Here is a 19,682-nt window from a genome sequence, read left to right as displayed (position 1 = left end):
AATTATTGAACATCTTAAAGGTGAAAACGATTTTATGTTTGGTTTGGGTTTTATAATCAATTAATTTATTGTAAGGATGATAACATGGTGGGTTTGGGTTTAGAATGAGTCACTCCACCCCGATTTTATGTTATTTATATAAATTAGTTTTTTTCCCCATCCTAATAAGAATATTAAATGAGATGGGACTAAGAATGAAGATCTTTCATCCCTTTTCTATCCGACTTTTTGGTTTTAAGGAGCTTTTGCCTTTGCCAATTCTATGAGTCTTTTTCTTTTTTGCATATGACATTTTTATTCCCTTTATTAAGATCTACTAATTCAAACTAAGTTGTCTCATGATATTTTGAACCCAACTCATATACCGTTTTAATGGACGAACAATTTAATTCTTGAAACATTCTATAACCTTAAATAAAGAAGAACCAATAGATTTGATAATTATATTAAACTAAATATATTTTATGAATAAATAAATATTACAATTTTTAATATATATATATATATATATATATATATAATTGTGATGACACAGGATAAGATTAAAACTTGACTCAAGTTATAAAAAAAAGTTACCAAATCTATCCCTTTTCCGTTTACTTTTATTCTAAATTTGAATATCCTCATTATTAATAACATATTGAAAAGGGGTATATGCTCAAGCCAATTAGCCAATGATGGGAACGATTTGAGGTTGGGTACATGCATGAATTTGCCAATTCATCAATTTGAAAAAAGGGGGTTTAGGAAAGGAAGTTGATTATGGATTATCAATAATCCTAGAATTGATTCTTCTTGGGTCGATGCCCGAGCGGCTAATGGGGACGGACTGTAAATTCATTGGCAATATGTCTACGCTGGTTCAAATCCAGCTCGGCCCAATAATTCGCTGATCCAACATGAAATACTATAACCCATTTGTTCGTTAGAAATGTCGGATACAGAAGAATAACGAAAGTCAGATTTTCTGATATATACCTACCCCCATTTATTTGTATTTGCTTTACCTACAAATTCTGATCTTGCTAATGATCTAGATTCATATCAGGATTTGTAAGTATAAAGTCTAAGGAAAGGAAAAGAGTAAAGAAAAAAAATACTTTTTTCATTGAAAAATGGATGTACCTCCACAGATGTAGCTAACAGGTTCGGGTTGCGGATCCATTTTGGAAACAGAGCTGCTGCTATGCAAGGCGGCGTTAGGGTTCTGGAGCTGCTGCTATGCAAGGCGGCGTTAGGGTTCTCCTACAGTAAAAGCGGTCAACATTGAAATGAGAGGCGCAGATCTTTCTGGAGATATGTATTATGTTCCCGGCTGGACCGGAGCAGGGATTGAAAAATCGGAAAATGTCGCCGATATTTCGAAGAAATATCGGATATCGGACAGCGCCGAAACGATAATCGTCACCGATTATCGATCGACGGAAAAATCGACAAAAAATCGGCAAAATCTCCGATATATCGGCGAAATATCGGCGAAATACCGATTTATCGGAAAATTTCCCAATATTTTCCTACCAGTCCAGCCCGCGCACAGGATACAAAATCTGGCTCAAAAATCGTGGATTTAGGGTTCGTGAAATTTAAATCCAATGGCACAACAACAAAGAGACCCTTAAAACAGATCCAGAAAACACAGGGAGCAAAAGAAAAGCAAATTTTTTGGTTTTCTTTGGGGGTTTTGAATGGATTTTCTCGGAAATCAAACGAGAATGAATTTTCCCGGAAATCAAATGGGGGATGGATTTTCTTGGGAATCAAACGGGGGTTGCAAAAAAAAAAAATATCAACGTGATTAGATTAGTACCTGCGAGGATTGAGAGTGGCAGAGGAAGATAGGTCTTGGCTGGAGGGCAGCTTCAGCGGCTGCCGAATTCTCTCGGCTGGAGGGCAACTTGAGAAGTGGGTGGCCCTTTTAATTTTTAGATTTAGTAGAGGTAAAAAAAAAAAAAAAAAACCAAGTTGGAGATATGTATTCTGTTCCCGGCTGGACCGGAGCAGGGATTGAAAAATCGGAAAATGTCGCCGATATTTCGAAGAAATATCGGATATCGGACGGCGCCGAAACGATAATCGTCACCGATTATCGATCGACGGAAAAATCGACAAAAAAATCGGCAAAATCTCCGATATATCGGCGAAATATCGGCGAAATACCGATTTATCGGAAAATTTCCCGATATTTTCCTACCAGTCCAGCCCGCGCACAGGATACAAAATCTGGCTCAAAAATCGTGGATTTAGGGTTCGTGAAATTTAAATCCAATGGCACAACAACAAAGAGACCCTTAAAACAGATCCAGAAAACACAGGGAGCAAAAGAAAAGCAAATTTTTTGGTTTTCTTTGGGGGTTTGAATGGATTTTCTCGGAAATCAAACGAGAATGAATTTTCCCGGAAATCAAATGGGGGATGGATTTTCTTGGGAATCAAACGGGGGTTGCAAAAAAAAAAATATCAACGTGATTAGATTAGTACCTGCGAGGATTGAGAGTGGCAGAGGAAGATAGGTCTTGGCTGGAGGGCAGCTTCAGCGGCTGCCGAATTCTCTCGGCTGGAGGGCAACTTGAGAAGTGGGTGGCCCTTTTAATTTTTAGATTTAGTAGAGGTAAAAAAAAAAAAAAAACCAAGCAATTTTCCTCCACCCATATAAATAATTATAAATTATTGAATTTTATTTTGATTATTAAATAAATTAATATTAATAAAAAAAAGTTGTTACTATATGTTTTTAATAAAATTTTAAAAATTAAATCTCAAATAAAATATTTATATAAATTAATTTAATTTTTATTTAAAATATAATAAAACATATTTTAATAAAAATATTTTAAAATTTTTTAAATAAACATTATCTTCAGCAAATTGGGTCATCTTCATCTAACAATATAATGAAATCACATCGATCTCTTCATTAATATAAGGACTATTGTAATATCATATGTATTATATTTATGTATAAATTATTTTTATTCAATAAAATCAAATATTTTTTAATTCAATTCTAACTCTATATACTTTCAAAATTCATATATATTATTTTTAAAATTCAAATATCGAATCTACCAATATATCTTTGTTTAAAATATCTTTTTAATTATATATATATATATATATATATATATATGTGTGTCAATTACACTTACAAGATAACTTTAAAATGTGTATTTTTACTTATTTTATCATTTTTTAAAGTTTTTTCAAGCATTTCTATTAATTTTAAATAATTTTCACTTTATCGATATTTGTGAAAAAATATCCACCGATATTTCTCCGATATTTCCGATATATCCGTAAAATCGAAGTATCGATATATCCGTAAAAACCGATATTTCAATCCTTGGACCGGAGGCTTTCACTGGTCCCATATTGGTGTTAATGGGTGGGGCCCTGTGCTGTTTTTAGTTATGTGACCTATCATCCTCAATTGTATGGCTCTCGCTCATTCCATGTCCTTGTGCCTTTCGTTCCGATCCTCATAAGATCCTGCTTGCTCTCCATTTATAATGCAATCCGTTGAAAGTTAAATCACCACCTATATATATATCAAATAATTAAATTAGATCCGATATCTACATTATCCATATATGGCCTAATTTTTGTGATATGTGGCCTAATTTTTCTTAATAAAATAATGAAACTCCACTAGCCTATTTGCAGCTATTTTTTAAAATACTTTTCTTTTCTTAAAAACAAAACATTTGGAAAACTCGTTTTGTTTGTTTAGCGACCGATTTCTATACTATTTTCAAATAACATGTTTTATTTATTTCCTAAAAACTGTTTTAAAATAATAATTAAACAAATATTTAAAATAATTCTATTCATTCTTAATTCATTTACTAATTGCATATAATATAAGTCCATATAATATTTAAGGATATGACCATCATGTGACAAATTTTGATATAGTAAATTATTTTTAAAAATATTTCAATTCTTAAATAGACTTTTGTTGTGTTCTACAAAAATTAGAAAATAGTTTTCAAAAATTGTTATTAAAATTTGTTTTTCATAATAGTTTTTAAAAATAATTACCCTTTATTTTTCTCTTTTAATTTTTTGACCCATAAAATTGATTCACATATTACATTTTCTTTTTATTATTTTCACTTTTTTCAAAATTTCACTCACCACTTTCACTGAAAGATGGGAAACTTGAATGGCGTGCATTTAATCATTTTCTTTATATTTTCATAATAAGGGGCAACACCAACTTCAAGTAGTAACTTGTTTTGTTAAATTTGAGATTTCAACGTTATTATATTTCTAAAAATAATTTTAATTTTTTTTCTTAAAAACTGTTTTTTTAAATATTTCCAAACAAACTTTAAAATAAGTCTTTATTTTTTTAGAAGTGTTTTTCAAAATAAAGATAAGTTCATAATTTGTATTAGAAGTTTTTCATTTAATATAGAATTTATTTCTATTTTTTATTTTTAAAACCAAAACAAATATAGAGTATATTTAAACAGTTGCTCAAGTTAATATTTTTTTTTCTTAAAATTTGAGTTATTCCCACATCCGGGAAAAAATTTTAATTCTATTAAAACTTATGCATTAAAATAAGTTTATTAAATTAATCAATTTGTTTTCTGCTATGTTTCATCCTCGTAGAGTACTTAAAAAGAAAAAGAAAAATGAAGATATTTAGACTATATTTGGTTCTCAACAAATTTGAGGGAAAATATGAAAGAAAGAAAATAGAAAGGAAAAGTAGAATGAAAGAAAAAATAAAGGAAAATAAAAAGATATATTTAAATTTAATAAATTATTTTTATATGTTTTTAAATTTTATTTTACTTATTTCTCTCATTTTTAACAAAATTAAATAATTTAAAAATATATAAATTTTAAATTAATTTTGATTTTATTTTATTTTCTTTTATATTTTCTAAGATGAAAGGGAAAATAAAAAAATCACTTTTCTTAACAGTTTTTTCTTTTTTTAATATTTTTTGGGAAACAAATATAGTCTAAAAAAAATAATTTTCTCGTGTTTGATTTCATTATGAAAAATGAGAAAACAAATCCATATAATTAAAATTAAGTAAAATTTTATGAATTTTTAAATTATATAATCTTTATATATAATTAAAGAAAATATATGAAATGAATTTAAATGAATATACAAAAACAAATTCTTTTATAATTTTTTTTCTCACTATTAATATTTTTAATAGTGAAATCAAATATAAGAAAATAAATTTAAAATTTTTTTTTTCCTTAATACTTTCTTGAAATCAAATATAACCTAAAGATTAATACTAGAATTTATCATGAACTCGATTTAAGTAAAACAGAATTAGATTTATTTTGTGCTCAATATCATAGAAGATCCTAACTCTACCTTATTCATTAAAATGCAAAAGAAATTAAAAAATTTTACAATTATAAAAAATATAGAAAATATTATGAAAAATAAAAAATAAAAAGGAGAAACCCCAGAAATACAAGAGAAAATTCAAGTCCAAGGCAAAACCCTTGGGTTACAACTTACAAGTGTGGTAAGGTGAGATATTTCTGTTATGTTTGGTTCCTAGAAAATAGTAAGAAAAAAAAAATGATTTTATCATGTTTGACTATTTTATACAAAATACCAAATAAAATCATATAATTAAAATTAATTAAAAAATTATATAATTTCAAATTATTTAATTCTTATATAAAATGGTTAAAAAAGTGAAATGAGTTTGAAATCGAATATAAAAATAACTTGTTGATTTTAAATATATTTTTTATTTTTATTTTCCACTTTTCCTCTCTATTTTATTTTCCTCATATTTTCCCTCAATTTTTTTAACCAAACATAGCCCTGTAGCCTTGATGTCTATTTAGATAAGATAACAAATATAATAAGTGAAATAAATTTAAAGAAATATATAAAAATAATTTGTTAATTTAAATTTTTTTTTTATTTTTCTTCATATCAAACTTTCCCTGAACCAAATATAATGTAAATGTTTATATTAAAAAAAAAAAGTTTAAATTGTTTAAAATAATTTTTAAGGAGATAAATTAAACCCTTTTTTTTACAAGATGTTCTATTTTAATATAAATTTATTATTATTTTTTATTCTTAAGAAAAATGTATAAAAAAAGTCTTAAATTAATATATATATATATATATATATATATATATATATATATTTACTTAAATCTATAAATTATTCCCACATCATGTCCGAAAAGTATTAAATTAATTCACTTTCTTTTAATATTGTGAAATTAAATTAAAAGTGAATTCCTTCCACATTTCTTTCGTGGAAATAATTTTATGGACATATTGAATGCCTAGGAATTATGGATGAAAAGAAAGATACTCGAACCACCTTTCCTTGTCCTTCTTCCTTTATACTTGACCGGTTGACGTTACGTGACGTAAAATGAGACGTTGTCAGCACATGGCACGCCTCTTTGGCATCTCACTATTATCATGTCACATTATGCATTATCTATTTATCCGGTCTCTTTAAGTCAAATGTTTAATTGTGAAATTTTTGAAGGAAAATATAAAAATGTACGAAAAAGAAAAAAAAAATTTTAAAAATAAAAAATAAAAGATATTATAATTGATTTGAAAATCAATAAATTACTTTTTATATATTACTTCAAACTCAATTCACTTAATTTTCTGATTAAATATTTTAAAATATATAATTTTCAATAAATTTTAATAGATTTGATTTTGTTTTGTATTTTTTATAATGAAATCAAATATGAATTTTTTTTTTCTTTTATTAGTACTTTTCAAAAACCAAACATAACATAAAAGTTATCCATATTTTTCTATCCTCTCTCAAATATATCTCATATATAAGCTTTAAAGAATTATTTCATTAAAAATAAATAAGTGATCACATTTTTATTCTTTTCAAAATCAATCAATTTTGTTAGTGCATTAGGCGACCGTTTAAATTAGTAATGCAAATATTGGAAAAAATGAATTAGTCTTCTCTCTGCATCCCATACTTTCAAAGAAGTTCATCTTTACATTCTTTTGGGTTGAAAGATAGACTTGTATCCCCTCAAGTGCTAGGATAGAGTCCACTAGAAACATGTGTGATGTTGCAACGTTTTGAGGTTTGAGGTCTCTAACCTCATGGTTTTTATATCTACATAGTCTTTGAGAGATTGTATAGAAGGTTTTCCATATAAAAACCTCCATGTTTCTTTTTCTACTTCCTTATATCAAAGGAGAAAGTAAAAAAATAAAATTCTTGTGCTTAAATCAATAAATACCTATTCACACACCCCCCTCCCTTTAGGCGTATCATAATTTTAGTCTACAAACTTTCAATTGTTATTTGAGTAGGGAAAAATTTACAAATCAAAATTTTCTTTAATTCACATCTTTGATATTGTTTTCATGGAATTGAAAGAAGAGAATGCTCGGAATCTCGGATTGCTCCATTCTCTGACCCTGGATCTTGTAGGGTGCATGCAACTATCCCTAAAGTTCTTTAGATCAATTAGAGCAAAAACATATGACATTAGAAACCAAAATGAATATGGATCTAAAGAGGAAAAACTCAAACTTGTGATCTAGATGTTCCTAAATCTATTTCCATCTTATGAAGATTTTGAAATTGCGGTATGGTCATCGTAGAACTTGTTTACCCAATGATCTTTTACTCGATTTCTTCCTCTATTAGTCTTGAAATGAGATAAGAGTGAGCTTCTCTCTTTGTATAGGGTGACTAGAGTTCCTCTCCTTGGAATTTCAAAAAACTGAACTATCAGCCTAAAGCCCTAACCCTTAAGGAGGTTTATATTGGCTTCCTTGTGGGGTTAAGTGACTTGAACCCAAATTAGGCTTAGGTCACTTAATCTAGCTCATTTGAATCCTAATTAATTAATTATCCTTAATAGGTTTCAAATTAATTAATTAGCTTATTCCAGAAAGACCATTTATAAGATCTAGTGCAATCTCACATTTTTACCAAAATGCCTTTATGCACACTTATGAATTATATACCCAAAGTACCCTCAAAGTATGTGTCACCATGAACTAAAAGCTTGAGCAAGGACCACTAGAACCCATAGGAAAATACTAACTTCCTTAAAATCCAATTTTGAAGTTGACTCAACACTCCACTAAAGAGAGTCAATTGCTCTCTAGTATCGTATGGAATTGCAAGGAGAAACTGATATTCGTAATCTAACAAGGTAGTGTTATCAACCCAATAAGATTACCTCTTCGATCCTTGAGTTACAAATCCTCTTATTATGTGATCAACATACATGTTCTAACTCAAATGAACATATGTTAAATTCTACTAAGGGAATTACTACAATCACAAATTTCATGATCACATGTCCTTTGAATCATCAAAGGGGACACGTTGTCTCAATTCCATGAGATATCATAGTGTCTTTATTGAGAATACCTATTGTTAATTTGCCACTAACCTTCATCAACATTAACCCGATCCGTAAGGAATATATGACCATTTATGTCTTATCCATAAGTCAAAGTCTCCTGTTGATTTCAATACAAACTCAATATCCTTTTAAGATTGAGAATCTATGTAATATACTAAATTGGTGAATCATGACAATCTAATAGTCTTACATAATGATTCACCGTAGATCCTGTCCGATGTGTAACCATATACACTAGTGCATTCACCATGGGAATCTTATGCCTATGACTAATACAACTCATCTCTCCAAGTAAGAGATAGTGTATTATAGTCTCTACTAAATTGCCTAAATTCATGAATTGACTATGACCAACTTATCATCCTACAAGGAACCCATGACTTGTATTATCTATGCAACTTTTAATATACCTAAGTCATGTACAATGCAAGTGATATGGACTGAATGATCAAATCAATGTTAATTAATAAAAAGGATAACAAAGGGACAATGAAGTTTAACTTTGTTACATCATGTCTTGCTTTTAGGATCTCAATCACATTAAAGAAAAAAAATGTTTACTTTTGGCTTGTGAAAAAGTTGTTCATGATTGGGAAAAATTGCATAAAGAATATAAAAAGTTGAATGAAAAACTCAAGAAACAAAAATATTTGTGTGGATCTTTGTCCATTGAATGAAAAAAAAAAAGTAATTGTTAAATCGAATTAAAAATAGTTGTCACTTTATAATAAAGTTGTCTTGTTGGCAAAAGAAAAGAATGAATATCATAAAAGTAAGGAGTCATTGACTCTAGAAGTAAATAATTTCAAGAGAGATTTATCTTGTAGACAAAAAGTTAGTCCCAAGAAAAATAAGAAAGTCAAGGAAGTGACTTGAAGTGATTATGTGCCAAATTAGAGTAAATCATCAAATTTCGATGAGAATTAGAATAATCAAAATAACTGTCTAGCTTTTGTTGCATCTATTGCTAGACTGTGTGAAGAATATCAATTGTTATTGAATAAATGCATAAGATAACTATTGCACATGAATCTCTAAAACATGAGAATGTTGTATTAAAATAAGAGAAAAAGAACCATGTACCTTGAAAAAATTCAATTTCTGGAGAACAAACATAGATCTTTGCTTAATAGAAACAATGTTCGATTTCTAGAAATTGCACAACAAAAATAAGAGAAGCCTAAGGTATGTTGATGAATCTACTACTCCTAGTAGTGGAAAGACTAATTTTTTAAGGCTAAAAAAGTAATTTCTATTATCTAATTGTCTAGTAAAACCATGCACACATGTTCCTTTTGTCATAAAAATAGTCACACTAGTGAAAAGTGTCACATTAGGAAGTTTGAAGAATTTCATAGGCAAATTAACAAGATTATGGTTGAGTCTAAGGCATTAAGAGATAATAATAATAATAATAATAATAATAATAATAATAATAATCCTTTTTAATAATAAAAAAAATACTCAATGGTTTAAAAAACTCCCATCCTATTCATGATTCTCATGTTGATACTTTAATTTGATCTTTTAGAGTCCCTAAGACTGAACAAATTTAGATTAGGAAAGGTGCCTTTGTTAAACTTCAAAGTAAAATTCTAGTTTGCTAGGTCTTGTTGTACTCCTTTACAATCTCTCAGAATTTTACCCCTTAGGAAATCTTTAGAAACCTCTCCTTCTCAATAGCATATTTAGTTCCATAACCAAGGGTTGCATTGGTGTTTCATCCTTATCCCTAGAGTTATGTTGATTTTAGGAGTCTTTAGGGTTTTTCAATTTATGTTTTCTTTGTTAGTGCACTATCATGTTGACCTTAGTTTAGGGGGAGTTTGTCATATTTAAGGAGAGTATTTGTGTTCATGAATTTAAGACTTAGCATCATTGTTTTAAGGAGAGTTTTTTTTTCTAGATCTTAGGTCTATTACTTTATATACTTGTGATTTGATAAATTTTGTGGTTATTGGATTTATTATTATTTTCCTAAATAGTTTGTGTGATCTTTCAATTTTGTTATTCTTTGAAATGTTTAGTCTTCTATATATTATGTCCTTAGAATCATTTTAATTTTCTTTTAGAACTTGATAACAAAGTAAATAGAGAATTTGATATGATTACTTTATAAGATCTTCTATTGTTTCTAATTGGAAGGAAATCTTCTTTAGTTTGATTATTATGTGTAGTTTCAAATTTAGGGAACATTATGCCTATTTCAAATTAATTTGAAATATCATTTTGGTATAGTTCAAAATATATGCATCCCGAAATGAATAATGACAACCTTGGTTGGAGTCAATTTAATATCCTTTATCTAAGAAAAATATGGCATCATTGGCAAAATTTGGAAACACACCCTAGTGGAAAAGACTACCATGCATAAAAGTATGATTTCTTTATTATGGTAAAATGCCTCCACTATGAAAAACAATAATAATAAAAAAAAAGGTAGAAAAAAATCATCAATTCAAGGGGAGTAAGTAAAATTGTGCTTTAAAGGTCAATGTTTTGCTTTGTTAAATAGAAATCCAATGTACTATTTTCAAATTGAATAAGTTTTAAATTAATTAAAAGTTAGACATGATCAAATAAACTAATTGGATTTGTAAATTGTATAGTTTTAATCAAACAATAAGTTGATGGCCATGAGGTTAGGTTTTTTAGATGATTTTGTTCTTGTTATACTATTGACCTTCTATTTTGTCCCTATAGCACATGATTTTGATCATATTTGGTGCCCCTCGCCTCATTCTCTTGCATAGTACATGCATAAGATTCTTTTTGACCTTTCTATTCTTCACTTTCCTTAGTGGTCCACCTATTACTTGACTTTGGCATTGACTTTTGAGCCACTTTTGGAGACCTTTTGAAGGGGTTTTTGGATCCATGACATAACTTTAGCAACACTCTAGGTTTCCCTTTTTTTTTTTTAAGGGTTCCTTAGGCTCAGTTTAGGAGTGTTTTTATGAGACTTGCCCTTGGGTTATTGCATTTTAGGAGTTTGGGCTTGGTTTAAGGGGGTTTTAAAGAGAGTTGGGCTTTGGAGGAGATGAAGACAAGTTGTCAAATTTCCACCATTCCTTACCCTATAAGAAGGGGTCTTCGGGTGCTCATTAGGGGAAGGTGGGGGTGGAGGGAAAGAGAGATCTTTTGACATTTTAGGAGAGGAAACTTTGCTGAATTTTTGGGAGAAGAACTTTGAAGATTGGAATAAATTTGTGGCTTGGAGAAAAAGGGAAGCTTATTTGCTTATGAGGAGAAACTTTGTTAGAATGATTTAATTTCTTTTTTTATCTTTCATTTACAATCCATTCTTCTTCTCTTTGATTATTTGAGGATATTTATTTGTTGGATGTGGATATTAATGGCCACACACTTGATTATTGGATATTTTGTTCTTCATCTATGAAGTTTCTTATTCTTTTATTCACTTTTTTCATCTTTATTATTTAAGAAATTTCTTGATTTCTTAAATAATTGCTTGTATAGTGGGTTTTGATGCTTTAATTGATTTGGTTTTCTTCTCTTTTAGGTTATTTTACTCTTCTTCAAGCCCATTGATTAAAATAATGAAACGAGACTTTGAATTTGAAATCCTTATTTTTTATTTTGATTTCTCTTTTAAGGATTTAGTTTTTTCCTTTCATTTAATGGTTTTTGAAAGTCTTTTTGATTGATTTTAAAATCAAATTTGAGAGCCACAAAGTATTTGTTTATTTGCCAAAGAGATTTTCCATAGAAATGATTCTTTGAACCCTTTTTTGGCACTTTTTTCTTCTTTTAAATTTATTTATAAAACCCATTTTCAAACCGTCATTGGCTAAAATTTCAAGTATTTATAATGACCAATTTCGTTGCCCAAGGTCAAGTTTCCTTCCATAGGCTTTGATTTTACTTTTATGCTTGAAAAAAATTGATGGACCGCTTTTATGATTTTTAAGAGATTTGAATGGTTTTTCAAACTGATTTTAGAGAATCATTTTCATCCTATTTGAACACTCTTTCATGGTCATTTGAGGCTTAAGTTTATGGTCATTTTAAGTTCAATAATGGCTACCATGTTCCTTGGTACATGATGCATGATTTCACATGAAACATCCTCATCTATGAGTGGTTTTTTTTTTCTTGTGAATTTAACACTTTTTTTTTTTTCATGGATGAGTGCTAATTTGTCCTCCCATTCCTCTTTTGAGCTTAATTTCATACTCATTTGAGGGTTGAGAAAGATTGAATGTCTTGTGGATTGGTCCATGACTATTTCTTTTGGCTTATATTACTCATTTTTCAAACTTATAATTTTTAGATTTTCTTGCCATATCTATCAAAGTTTGATATCTTCTTTTCATCTCTTCATTTTGCAATGGAGTCCCTTGTGCATATAACTGGAATATAATCTTATGCTTCTATGGAAGAATCAAACTTACTAGGCATTTCATTTGGATCCAATCAAAGTGCCTAATATGTTTACCTAGTGGGTTATCTAATTCTACCTTAAATTCAAAGAATTTATCCAAGGCATTAGATTTACTATACACATATCCAAACCTAGAGTATGTATCAATAAATGATGAAATACCAACACTTTCCATGCATAAACACAAAAAGGTCCATACATGTCAATATGCACTAACTCCAAGCATTCCTTAGCTCTAGTTCTATTGGTCATTTTACCATCTATATATATAGTATTCATAGACTAGATGATCTTTTGGAATCAAAGAGTCTAGACTTGACTAGTCTTTGGACCTTATTTAGATTAATATGACTAAGGTCTAAACACCAAATGTTTAATTAGTGCTAGGTTCAAGCCTAGGATATGACTGTTCTCATTACTTGACAAAGTGATAATGAAATACATATAAAAGATGAAGATATTACTTCCCACTTACCTGCATAACTAGCCTTGTAATTGAAGCCAAGGCAAGTGTAATCCCATCATTTAACCTTCTCACTTGTTAAATACCCTATAAGGACTTACAAATAATGGGCATGGAATCTATCAACAAAAAATAGTGAAATCCACACTAAATATTCAATAACAAAAAAATGATATGTACCTTCCTTGTTCCTTAGGTAAATCAGACATTCATTTTTTAGCGTCACAAAGGAATCACCTGCGCCTAAGCTTGCTTTCTTATTCCTTCTGCTGAATTTTCCTTATTTGGTGTTGGTGTTCTTCTTAGTAGAAAAACCTAAAGAACCCTTGACTTCCATATGAACACCATGTAATCTTTGAGAATCTCCTTATCCATATGAAGGAAACTAGCAAGGCCTTTAAGATAGTATAAAACTTGGTGTTCATAATAGTCCTAAGGGCAGCTTATCCTACGCCTAAGCTTGTTTTCTTATTCCTTCTATTGAATTTTCCTTATTTTGTGTTGGTGTTCTTCTTAGTAGAAGAACCTAAAGATCCCTTGACTTCCATATGAACACCATATAATCTTTGAGAATCTCCTTATCCATATGAAGGAAACTAGCAAGGCCTTTAAGATAATATAAAACTTGGTGTTCATAATAGTCCTAAGGGCAGCTTATCTAGGTTGGCTTGCCCTTATCACCAAACAACCCTTGTAAACTAGAAAAAGATTATCAAAGTCCTTGGAAATAGACATGTGTTGCTATTACAACCAAGGAGGAAAATGTCGGGATATATTGACGATATATTGTTGATATATCTTGTATCGGGAGATGTCGACACGATATCTTATGGAGAAAAATTGGAGAGGAGAAAAATAGCTGAAAATCGGTAAAAAAATCGTCGATATATCGGCATCAGGCGATAAATCGCCGATTTAATGGGAAAAAAAGGCCTAAAAGGAAGAAAATCGTCGATATTTCGGCCAGTTAATGCGCTATAGTGCACTCTTAAAATGCCTTTTTTTTGTGCTGTTGAGGGGATTCGAACCCTAAACAAAAGGTTTAGGATTCAACTCATCAGACCACCAGGGCAAGCTTGCCGTTTGTTAAATGTATTGCACTAAAAATATATATTCAAAGTTATCATGTAAAGAAAATTTTAGATAGCAAATTAATTATTTTATAATTAAATACAAAAATTTCTTTTAATTGATTACCAAAAATATAAAAATTATCATAATAATTTTCTTTATAGTGAATTTAATATCATTAATAAATTAATTAAATATTAAAAAATTGTACATATATCATAATTTATTTTATATCATTTAATACATTTGAATTAAATGGATCATAATTTTAATATTAATATATATTTTTAAGTTAGAGATATTATAATAAAATATCATAATATTATTATGAAATAATATTTGATGTAATTTAATAATAAATGTACACTTATAAAATTCATATTTTTATCGATGCATACGATATTATTATCAAATATGATAAATCATATCATACATATATTAAATTCTTTAATAAAACAATTTTAAAATATCTATTATACTTCTAATTACATTTTTATGAAGGTTTTCTTGTATTTTTATAAATTTTGATCAATTTTAGGCTTATCGATATTTTTTCCAAAATATCCACGAATATATCTCCAATATATCCGTGATTACCGATATTTTCATCATTGATTACAACATATTGTAGAAAAATCTAAGTATTATACATTTGGTCTTCTGATTTGTCTAATGCCACCTTTGATATACCACTCTTTTCTTTTACTAAGTTAGTTCAAAAGGAATAGCTAGTTCTACCTAAACTAGCTTTTATGCTATTAGTTACTATATTAAGATTATAATATTAGTCCAAATAATTAGTTGGGTTAGGTTCCTTATAAGAAAAAGAGTAATAAAGCAAAACAGACATGATATCTATAACAAAGAATAACTATGCATATGTGTAGAACCCTCTTGGACCATTGGTTTTTTTTTTCTCACACCCGAATGAGCTGTCACCATTTGGAGGAGTGGGAGACCTCTTTCCGCTAAGAGCAAGCTGCATGGACATGTGGCCAAGGACACCACCACCTTACCATGGTGGTGGTTGAGATGGAGACTTCTTCTGAACAGAGGACAGAGGAGTGGATGCTGAGCAGTAAAGCTGGTGAAGGCTTGAAGGGGAAGAGAACAGAGCTAGGTGTGGAAAAAAGAATATAGAGGAAGTTTGTAGGGGGAACAGGGGATGTAAAGAACTTGAGCTATGAAGGAAGAGCATTGAGAAATCCAACTATCCGTGCTTTGGAGGAACTCTCAGCTAATGATGTTGGAGATTGACCACAGGATATTTGGATAAGCTAGTGAAGAAGTTGATTCCATGAGAACTTGAACTACTTGAAAGCAAATGGAATCCATAATGACCCTCTCGATGCAATTTCCTCTGAAGAAGTTGTTCAGAAAGGCGACCAGATTCATTTGGTTGCCCTCTTATCAGAATCCCTCCTTTACTTCCCCTTGTAACCACAGCATGAGCCTATCAGGATTTAGAACTCACCATTTCTTCAGCAGTCTAGCCATGGCTGCCGCACGACTCGCTGTCATCACCAATTGGCTCATCTCCTTGAATCAGATATCTCAAGTTCGCAGTCTACGCTGCAACAATGGAGTCTCACTGTCAGTCTCAAAAAGGCTATTCGTTTGCAATGCTCTCCTCTTTGGCATGATCTACCACTACACTTGGGTGATGGTGTTTTCAATTTTATTGTGGAAATACCTAAAGATTCAAGTACAAAGATGGAGAAGCAAGCTGTGATGGAGAAGAAAGTAGTTGTTGAGAAGTTTAGTCCGAGAATAGTGCGTGAAGGTGTTAGGAATCGGTGGGTTTTGTGATCAGAAAAGTACTGAATAAATACACCTATTTCTTTGACTTTTTTTTTCCTCTCTCTATCTCTCTTTTAACCATGGCTAAGACTGTTGTTGAAATCCCCATGGTTGTTCCAATAAAAAAGGCAAAAGACGTTGAAGGAGAAGAGCTCTTCAGCGAATGAGGCAAACATCTTGGCCGGACAGATCTCAGAGTCCTCTTTGGCGCCAGTTCTAACACCACCTAAGGACGCCGAAAAGGAGAACCAAGAGAGCTTGTCACAGGCTCGATCCGAGAATAAGAAGGGTAAAGGGGCTACACAAAAGAGTTGGAAATCGTCTTATAGTGCTAACAAAGGAAGACCATCTCCAGGAAGGGCCATCTACAGTGCATAGTCTTGGATTGTGCATTATTCCTCAGCTCCCAGCCTGTCCGGCTTGCATGGCTGCCCCTTTTATGCATTCCTCTGTTTTCTGTATCATGGCTATGCATGGGCATCCTCCAATGCACCACCCAAAGGGCCAAGTGTTCGGTCCTTTTAATTCTTCATATTTTAATTTTAAATATTTAATTTTTATAAAAATTCTATTCTCGAATAATTTTCCGAAATTCCAATTTTCAACTAATTTTCAAAACTCCAATTCTCAATTAATTTTCAAAACTCCAATCTTAAATTTAATTGTTAAAACTCCAATTTTTAATTAATTTTCAAAACTCAGATTTCTTTCCAAATTAATTTTCAAAACTTCAATTCTTAAAATTAATTTTCAAAACTCCAATTGCTTTCAAATTTAATTTCCAAAACACCAATTCTTAAATTTAATTTTCAAAACTTCAATTCTCAAATAATTTCCAAAACTCCAATTTCTTTCAAAATTAATTTTCTAAACTCCAATTCTTAAATTTAATTTTTTTAAAACTCCAATTTTCAATTAATTTTCAAAACTCCAATTCTCAATTAATTTTCAAAACTCCAATTTCTTTTAAATTTAATTTTCAAAACTCCAATTCTCAAATAATTTCCAAAACTCAAATTTCTTTCAAAATTAATTTTCAAAACTCCAATTCTTAAATTTATTTATTTTTTAAACTCCAATTTTCAATTAATTTTCAAAACTCCGATTTCTTTCAAATTTAATTTCCAAAACTCCGATTTCTTTCAAAATCAATTTTCAAAACTCCAATTTCTTTCAAAATTAATTTTCAAAACTCTAATTTCTTTCAAATTTAATTTCCAAAACTCCTATCCTTAAATTTTATTTTCAAAACTCCAATTCTCAAATAATTTTCAAAATTCCCATTTCTTTCAAATTTAATTTCCTAAATTCCAATTCTTAAATTTAATTTTCAAAACTCCAATTTTCAAATAATTTTCAAAACTCCAATTGTCAAATAATTTTCAAAACTCCAATTCTTAAATTTAATTTTCGAAACTCTCATTTTCAAATTTTCAAATTTTAAATTTAATTTTCAGAACTCCCATTTTCAAATAATTTTTTCAAAATTCCAAATTTTAAATTTAATTTTCGAGACTTCAATTTTCAATTAAATTTCAAAACTCTAGTTTTCTTTCAAATAGTTTTAATTCCATTCCAATTTTCAAATATTTTTTAATTTTACAACTTTTCATCCTTTATTAGGGTTTTTAGGTAAAAAAAAATCCCCTTTTTAATAAACTTGCTACATTTCCCTTCTGGTAAGCACTTTCACGAATTTTCTTTGATTTTCAAATAATCTTTGATTTTTCTTAATTTTTAATAAGCATGAATGCAATTTTCATAATTCCAAAACAATGGAATTTGTGGGATTAATTCATGCAAAATCAATTGGGCTTTGGTGGGGGCTCTACATGAGTTTTATCTTCTGATTATCAACCGTTATGCTTAATGAATATTATTTGATCTTTGTCTTGCTCTTTGATATGCATGTGATAATTTTATATTTGAGCTAACCTTATTTTCATGATAGTGCACTATTACTTGCTATTAAGGTATGCTCTCACTCTTACTTTATTTATTTATTCGTTCTCATGCTTGATTTATTTTATTATTCAATCATTTTATTGATATCCATTGATTTTTTTGTCAATTGCCTCGCTTGCTTCACCTTATTTAGTAGAGATCCGTTTTTAGCGACTTAGAGGGGTGCGATGACTCACCACCATACCTTCCCAATAGCTAACTTGACTCCCAAATTCAAACTCAATTTTTCAAAGACCTGTTTTTCCTTCAGGAGTCATACTTAGGGATTTTATTTCTTATTTTGTTTTTCCCTAAAAAAATAGAACAAAAATAATTGGCAACTCCAAGTCTTTTCTAAAAATCATATTTTCACCAAAATAAATAAAAAGCGAGTTGCACTGTTGAGTGGGAACGCATCGTGTGAAAATGCGGGGTCCACAATATGACTTAATATTTGAGCATTCAAGGCAATTGGAAATTAATTTAGCAAAAATGTAGTGCTCTCAAACTACATATCCTTTTGCAAGATATCCTAGTATCATAAGAATCAAGCTTACGTGGGGCAAGTTATGATCTTATTACTAGTTAGAGACCGTTTCAAATTGATCTCCTTGCCTTAACCATGAAAGGTATCTAAAGGTAAGATTAGCATACCTTTTGAGTTTGGCCTATAGACTATGTAAGTGGGACTGCGTGGGGCGATTCTACCACTTCATATCCAATGTCAAGTGTATAACCATTGTCCTTGAACTATCAATATCATCAAGTCAAGAATCTCACTGTAGGGGTGATTGCTCCCACTACAGACATATCTAGTTTCATCTATGTGGAGAGTTCATATATCCTAATTCTTAAGGCCAAACCATCGTGGGAGTGATGATGAACCCAAATCAAGATGGGCTTGACAATGGAGGTTGTGGGCTTGCCTAAGGTCCTCTCCTACTTAATCTTATGAGATAAATAAGAGTAATTTATGTCCTTAGTAATTATCTTGATGAATAAATTATTTACTTTGAGAATTTCCAAAAATAGTTATTTCCTTATTGGAAACCTAGTGTAATAGAAAAATCAATTCTTCTTCTCTTACACAAATCCAATTAATAAATATTCTATTTAGTAAATGTTTCAAAGAAATTTATTTTCATCAAATTACTAAGCCTTTTGGTAATAAGTCCCTTGAAGAGAGAACACCGTCTCCCATCTTCGCTCTCTAATGATAGCGGGGAGAGTAGTGTCCTGGAAAGCTTTGAGATTGATTGAACGCTCGATCTCAACACGCTTATCATGAAAGGAGGCATAGAAGCAATCTCGTGCTTCCATGCTATGGAAACACTTCATTTGAAAAGCTACTAGGTCGAAAGGACCCTGCAGTGCAATGCCCTAATGCATTTTGTGGGTCACTTCTCACCGGCAACAATGACTTGCCATACTAAGGCAATAGAATATGAAATAACACAAAAAACAAGAATAATTAAAAAAATTTAAAAGAAAACTAAACCATTAGGAAAGCTAAAAACAAGGTATAGAACAATAACAAGTGAATCAAAATGTGAAAAACGAAGCGAACTAACCTCAAACGATAAAGAAATGGAAACCTAAAGAGCTTGAAATAAC

The 19,682-nt window shown here is 29.9% G+C and overlaps 1 long non-coding RNA gene across 2 annotated transcripts; it reads right to left on the bottom strand.

Annotated features, from left to right (window-relative positions):
• Window positions 1-1,207: 1,207 nt before the first annotated feature.
• LOC104882028 (uncharacterized) lies at window positions 1,208-2,605 on the bottom strand. 2 transcript variants are annotated; one of them, XR_787861.3, is made up of 3 exons: window positions 2,479-2,604; window positions 1,808-1,912; window positions 1,208-1,245 (listed from the first exon to the last, which is right to left on the bottom strand). It is a non-coding gene; the product is annotated as an uncharacterized LOC104882028 (long non-coding RNA). The 2 variants fall into 2 exon arrangements; XR_009467931.1 differs by lacking the exon at window positions 1,208-1,245 and adding an exon at window positions 1,253-1,547 and having other exon boundaries at window positions 2,479-2,605.
• Between the last annotated feature and the right edge of the window lie 17,077 nt (window positions 2,606-19,682).

This window comes from Vitis vinifera, chromosome 16 (assembly GCF_030704535.1).
Source record: "Vitis vinifera cultivar Pinot Noir 40024 chromosome 16, ASM3070453v1".
Taxonomy (NCBI): Eukaryota; Viridiplantae; Streptophyta; class Magnoliopsida; order Vitales; family Vitaceae; genus Vitis; species Vitis vinifera.
This window is presented reverse-complemented; position numbering and strand designations above follow the sequence as displayed.